Source organism: Rattus norvegicus, unplaced genomic scaffold, assembly GCF_021556685.1.
Source record: "Rattus norvegicus strain SHRSP/BbbUtx unplaced genomic scaffold, alternate assembly SHRSP_T2T unassigned-0000112, whole genome shotgun sequence".
Taxonomy (NCBI): Eukaryota; Metazoa; Chordata; class Mammalia; order Rodentia; family Muridae; genus Rattus; species Rattus norvegicus.
In genome coordinates, this window is record NW_028238833.1 from 159,082 (window position 1) to 165,000 (window position 5,919).

A 5,919-nucleotide genomic window follows, 5' to 3' on the forward strand; every position below is an offset into this window, starting at 1 on the left:
GGCAGAGTGGACCTCTGTGAGCTTGAGGCTAGATAAGTCTACGGAGCAAGTTCCATGACTGCCTGGGCTATACCAAAAGAAACGTACCTTGAGGCAAAACAAAACAAAGCAGAAAAGGTTCTGCTTTTATTTTACAGACATGTGTTCTCTCTAGTCCTATTGACTATAGAAGTTTGATCATGAAGTCACATTGATTTTTATTACAGAGTTTATTTGTGTGTGTGTGTGTGTGAGAGAGAGAGAGAGAGAGAGAGAGAGAGAGAGAGTTTTTTCTTTAATCTTCAAACATATTTTTTATTGTTTATTTATTTTATGAGCACACTGTCACTGTCTTCAACACACAAGGAGAGGATTCCATTACAGATGGTTGTGAGCCACCATGTGGTTGCTGGGATTTGAACTAAGGATCTCTGGAAGAGCAGTCAGTGCTCTTCACCGCTGAGCCGTCTCTCCAGCCCTGAAACAATATCTTGAATAAACAATAACAAAAACACTAAAACTAAGTCTGCCAGTTTTCCTCTTTCTTTCTCTCTCTCTCTCTCTCTCTCCCTCTCCCTCCCTCCCTCCCTCCCTTCCTTCTTTCTTCCTTTCTTTCTTTTTCTTCAGATAGGATTTCTTAGTGAATGATATTTATGTTGATATAAATTTTTTACGTACTTTTGACTGGCTAACTAACTAGCTAAGTCTGCCTGTCCTAAAGAAGGAGTTCCCCTGCCACAACTAAATACGTGCATAGAAAAAAATATATAATTATTAACTTGGGATGAAACTAATGTAACAAGCAAGCAAACAAACGCACAAACAAACAAAGTAGGGATGGTGGTGCTGGGTGCCTGGTATATGGGAGATGGGAGACCTGTGGTCTAGAGCGTCCAGAGCTCTGGCCTCCATACTCTGGACTGCATTCTCTCTAGCAATCTTCCCAAAGTGGCTGTATTTAACCATGTTTTTATTTTTTAAATTGGCTCTCTCTCTCTCTCTCTCTCTCTCTCTCTCTCTCTCTCTCTCTCTTTCTCCCTCCCTCCCTCCCTCCCTCCCTCCCTCCCCCCACCACACACACACAGAGGCACGTGTGAACAAGGGAATGCAAATGCACAAAATAAGTATGTTTTGATCAGAGTGAAAACAAATCACGGGAATTTTAACCATTCCACCATCATTCCACCATTCTTTTAATTTACTCTCTGTGTTTAGTCTTCCAAAGAGGGTGGCAGGTGTGTGGTTTGGTGAGTGCCGGCTGGCGGTGGCAGCGAGGAACAGAGAACAACAACAACCCCCTCCCCCCCATCGGGATCGGTGGAGGGTTTAAAAATGAGTGAGCCATTTAAAAATGGTGTGGAACTGAGGTCGCCGCCACCCTCCCCTCACGCCGGAGTTTGGACGCTCCCTTTTCCTAACTGTGCCTGTTCCTTGCTAATTGTTAACCGATTCGAGAGTGCATGTCCTTTCACTTAGAGGTGGCCTGTTTTCACCGCTCCGTCCTACTTTCCTTTTCTGGGTGCCTGAGGGGTTGGCCCCGAGTCCATCCCGCGTTCACTGTGTTCCGGCGGGACAACCGGGACCGTTTGTGCCATTCGGGAGAAGTGGTGGGTACCTGCCCCGTTGTGCGTGGGTGAGTGTCCCCCTGAGCTAGGGAGGTCACTCTGGAGAGACGGAATGAGTGTGTGTGGCGGCGGCGGCGCGTGACAGTCTGTATTGGTTTGCTTGATCGAGATCGCTGTCGGGCGACACCTAGTGGCGACAAGTTTCCGCAACGCTCCTGTCCCCCGGTTGGTGACAAAGGACGGGGAAGTGCCTGTGGTGAGCCGGCCAGGGTGAGAGGGTGACAGGCAAGCAGGCGGGTGCGCGACGGAGACGCCGTCCTGTCTGGGGACCATCTCTAGCTAGGAGGTTGTACCTGGAGAACTTCAGGGGAGGAGGGTGGCTGTACGACCTATTGGGACACAAGGAGGGGTTGGTGGCAGCTGGATGAGGTCGACCAGAAGGCTTGGGCCCCGTCCCGGATTTTTTTTTTTTTCCAATTTTTTTTTTAAATTTTTTATTTTATTTTATTTTATTTTTTTTATTTCTTCCCTCCTCTCCGGTCCCAGCCAGCGGGACCATAGACACTTTTGAGGCCGAGAGGGTGCTGTGTCCCCGGCCTCCGAGCCGAGGTGGCCCGGCTAGGGGGCGCCACGGAGTTTTTTTTTTTTTTTTCTTTTCCAGGAGTCCCTTCGGTCCCAGCCAGCGGGACCATAGACACTTTTGAGGCCGAGAGGGTGCTGTGTCCCCGGCCTCCGAGCCGAGGTGGCCCGGCTAGGGGGCGCCACGGAGTTTTTTTTTCTTTTCCAGGAGTCCCTTCGGTCCCTGATAGCGGGAGCCTGGACCTCTGAGGCCGAGAGGGTGCTGTGTCCCCGGCCTCCGAGCCGAGGTGGCCCGGCTAGGGGGCGCCACGGAGTTTTTTTTTTTTTTTCTTTTCCAGGAGTCCCTTCGGTCCCTGATAGCGGGAGCCTGGACCTCTGAGGCCGAGAGGGTGCTGTGTCCCCGGCCTCCGAGCCGAGGTGGCCCGGCTAGGGGGCGCCACGGAGTTTTTTTTTTTTTTTCTTTTCCAGGAGTCCCTTCGGTCCCTGATAGCGGGAGCCTGGACCTCTGAGGCCGAGAGGGTGCTGTGTCCCCGGCCTCCGAGCCGAGGTGGCCCGGCTAGGGGGCGCCACGGAGTTTTTTTTTTTTTTTCTTTTCCAGGAGTCCCTTCGGTCCCTGATAGCGGGAGCCTGGACCTCTGAGGCCGAGAGGGTGCTGTGTCCCCGGCCTCCGAGCCGGGTGGCCCGGCTAGGGGGCGCCACGGAGTTTTTTTTTTTTTTTCTTTTCAGGAGTCCCTTCGGTCCCTGATAGCGGGAGCCTGGACCTCTGAGGCCGAGAGGGTGCTGTGTCCCCGGCCTCCGAGCCGAGGTGGCCCGGCTAGGGGGCGCCACGGAGTTTTTTTTTTTTTTTCTTTTCCAGGAGTCCCTTCGGTCCCTGATAGCGGGAGCCTGGACCTCTGAGGCCGAGAGGGTGCTGTGTCCCCGGCCTCCGAGCCGAGGTGGCCCGGCTAGGTGGCGCCACGGATTTTTTTTTTTCTTTTCCAGGAGTCCCTTCGGTCCCTGATAGCGGGAGCCTGGACCTCTGAGGCCGAGAGGGTGCTGTGTCCCCGGCCTCCGAGCCGAGGTGGCCCGGCTAGGGGGCGCCACGGAGTTTTTTTTTTTTTTCTTTTCCAGGAGTCCCTTCGGTCCCTGATAGCGGGAGCCTGGACCTCTGAGGCCGAGAGGGTGCTGTGTCCCCGGCCTCCGAGCCGAGGTGGCCCGGCTAGGGGGCGCCACGGAGTTTTTTTTTTTTTTTTTTTCCAGGAGTCCCTTCGGTCCCTGATAGCGGGAGCCTGGACCTCTGAGGCCGAGAGGGTGCTGTGTCCCCGGCCTCCGAGCCGAGGTGGCCCGGCTAGGTGGCGCCACGGATTTTTTTTTTTCTTTTTCCGGGAGTCCCTTCGGTCCCTGATAGCGGGAGCCTGGACCTCTGAGGCCGAGAGGGTGCTGTGTCCCCGGCCTCCGAGCCGAGGTGTCCCGGCTAGGGGGCGCCTCCGAGACTTTATTTTTTCCAGGATCCTCCCCGGTCCCTGCCAGCGGGAGCATGGACTTCTGAGGCCGAGGGGAAGCTGTGTTCCAGGCTATCTACCATGGCCTCCTCGGTCTGTGAGCACTCAGGGTTCTAAGGTCGACCAGTTGTTCCTTTGCGGTCCGGTTCTCTTTCTACATGGGGACCTCTTGGGGACACGTCACCGAACATGACTTCCAGACGTTCCGTGTGGCCTGTCATGTTTATCCCTGTGTCTTTTACACTTTTCATCTTTGCTATCTGTCCTTATTGTACCTGGAGATATATGCTGACACGCTGTCCTTTTGACTCTTTTTGTCATTAAAGGACGTTGGAAGAGGCTTGCACCAAGGCTGTTTGCTTGTCCAGCCCTAGCTCTTTTCTTCTGCGCATGGGCCTCTTCGATGCTTGAAGCTTAGCGTCCCCCCCATGAGTACGCGCTTCCTGCTTTCCCGTGCTTGCTTGCCTGTGCTCTCTGGGGCAGCTTTATGACAACCGTCCCGCGTGTCAGGCGTTCCCGATTTCCCCGTGGTGGTTGTCGTCCGTTACCGGTAGGAGTCGTTGGTGCCGAGTGCGACTGGAAGGGTTTTCCCGTTTGGTGCTAGTGACCCCCTGGCGTGCTCCTCTGCGGCCGACCGGTTTTTTTATTTGTTTTTTGTTTTGTTTTTTTTTTTGTTTTTTTGAAGGGAGTTCCCGAACCTCCGCTGCTTGGTGGTGTGTCCCTTTCTTTCCTGCTGTGTGCCTCCCGAGTTGCACCTTTTCTCCTTCGAAGGGGATTTTATTTTTTTATTTTTATTTTTTATTTTTATTTTTTTTGAAGGAGTTCCCGAACCTCCGCTGCCCGTTGAGTCCCGTTCTTCCACGCCACGTGCCTCCCGAGTGCAACGCTTCCTTTTTTCTCGCCCTCGAGAAGGGTAAATTTTTTTTTGTGTGTGTGTGGCAGTGTTAGCGACTTCTTCCCGTGCTCTCTCTCGCTCTTCTCGCTCGTATTCCCGTCCAGTGCGTGTTAGAAAGCTCTCACGCCCGTTGTTCCCGATGCATGGCGTGTCTCGCTCCCGTTGGATCGATGTGGTGCTGCCGCGTTCTCTTCGGGCCGGGGCCTAAGCCGCGCCAGGCGAGGGACGGACATTCATGGCGAATGGTCATTCAGCGCGAATGGCGACCGCTCTTCTCGTTCTGCCAGCGGGCCCCTCGTCTCTCCTCCCCATTCCTTTGCAGGGTGGTGTGTGGAAGTCGGTGCGGCTGTCCGGCACGAGCGCTGACCCGCGCACTTGTTGCTGTGGTTCGCGGTGTCCCTGTGGACGTGTCGGGGGCGCTTGCCCCCACGCCGTTCACTGCTTCGCGGCCCTCTTCCCCCGTGCCGGGGGAAGGTGGTAGACCCGCTGCGGTGCATACCCTTCCCGAATGGTGTGTGCACGCGCCCTGCTTTGTGTGAGCCTTGCGGTGCTCCTGGAGCGTTCCGGGCTTTGACCACCAAGGTGCCCGCTTCTGAGTTGGCGGTGGCGCTTCCCGCTCCCCGGCGTGCCTCCTGTGCTCCATGGTGCTTGTGCCTTTACGCTTTCCCTTGTCCTAGTTGCCGGCTTTCTGCACGGTGACAGAAAAGGGGGTCGAGGAGTTGAGTGTGCGGTTAAAAGGCTCCTTCCGTTGGGTGAGCGCCCACCCCGTGCCTATGTTTTTGGTGCCTTCACCCGCGGGCCCTGCGCGGTTAGGGTGGTGCTGAGCGATCGCGGCTGGCCCTTTTTAAAGACCGGACTCCCTCAAGTCAAGGCTCCTCCTTTGTGTGCGCCTTGAAGAGGCCTGGCCCTCGGCGGGGACCTGTCGCAGGTCCCCCCGGTCCGCGAATGCTCAAGAAGACCCCGGAGAAAGAGACCTTTGCCGATACCGCAGACCCCCCACCAGCTGGCGCGTGGTCCTTCCCGTTCTGTCCCGCGCCTGTTGCTCGTTTCCCGTTGCGTGCACGGAGCCCTTGGCTGCTCGTCGGTGTTGGGTTCGTCCCGCCCTCAGTGAGGAATTTGCCTTCTCTAGCTATCTTCGGAAAGGGCTTTACGATCTCCGAGGGGCTTCTCCCGGATGGTCCCCTCGGCTGCCCGCCCTGACCTCAGCCTTCTGCGCGCAGCGTTTGCTCTCTCGCCTACCGCGACCCGCGCCTCCCCGCTCCGAGTACGAGGAGGGATCACGCGGGACGGGGCTCTGTCGACCTGCCGCTGTGCGGAGCTTGTGGGGGAGATTGGGTTTCTGGTGGCAGGTGGCGGGGAAGGGCCGTGCACACGCCCGCGTGCGCGGTACCCCCTCTCACCGCGAGGGGTCGTCGCGGGA

At 56.1% G+C, this 5,919-nt stretch overlaps 1 long non-coding RNA gene across 2 annotated transcripts in view; it reads left to right on the forward strand.

Moving 5' to 3' along the window:
• Window positions 1-1,369: 1,369 nt before the first annotated feature.
• Window positions 1,370-5,919, forward strand: part of LOC147997588 (uncharacterized) — an 18,514-nt gene continuing 13,964 nt past the window's right edge. Inside the window, exon 1 of one of the 2 annotated variants that reach the window (XR_015647714.1) lies at window positions 1,370-1,586. This is a non-coding gene — a long non-coding RNA (uncharacterized LOC147997588). Of the gene's footprint in view, window positions 1,613-5,919 lie in introns of both variants that reach the window. The other variant, XR_015647715.1, reaches the window with a different exon arrangement.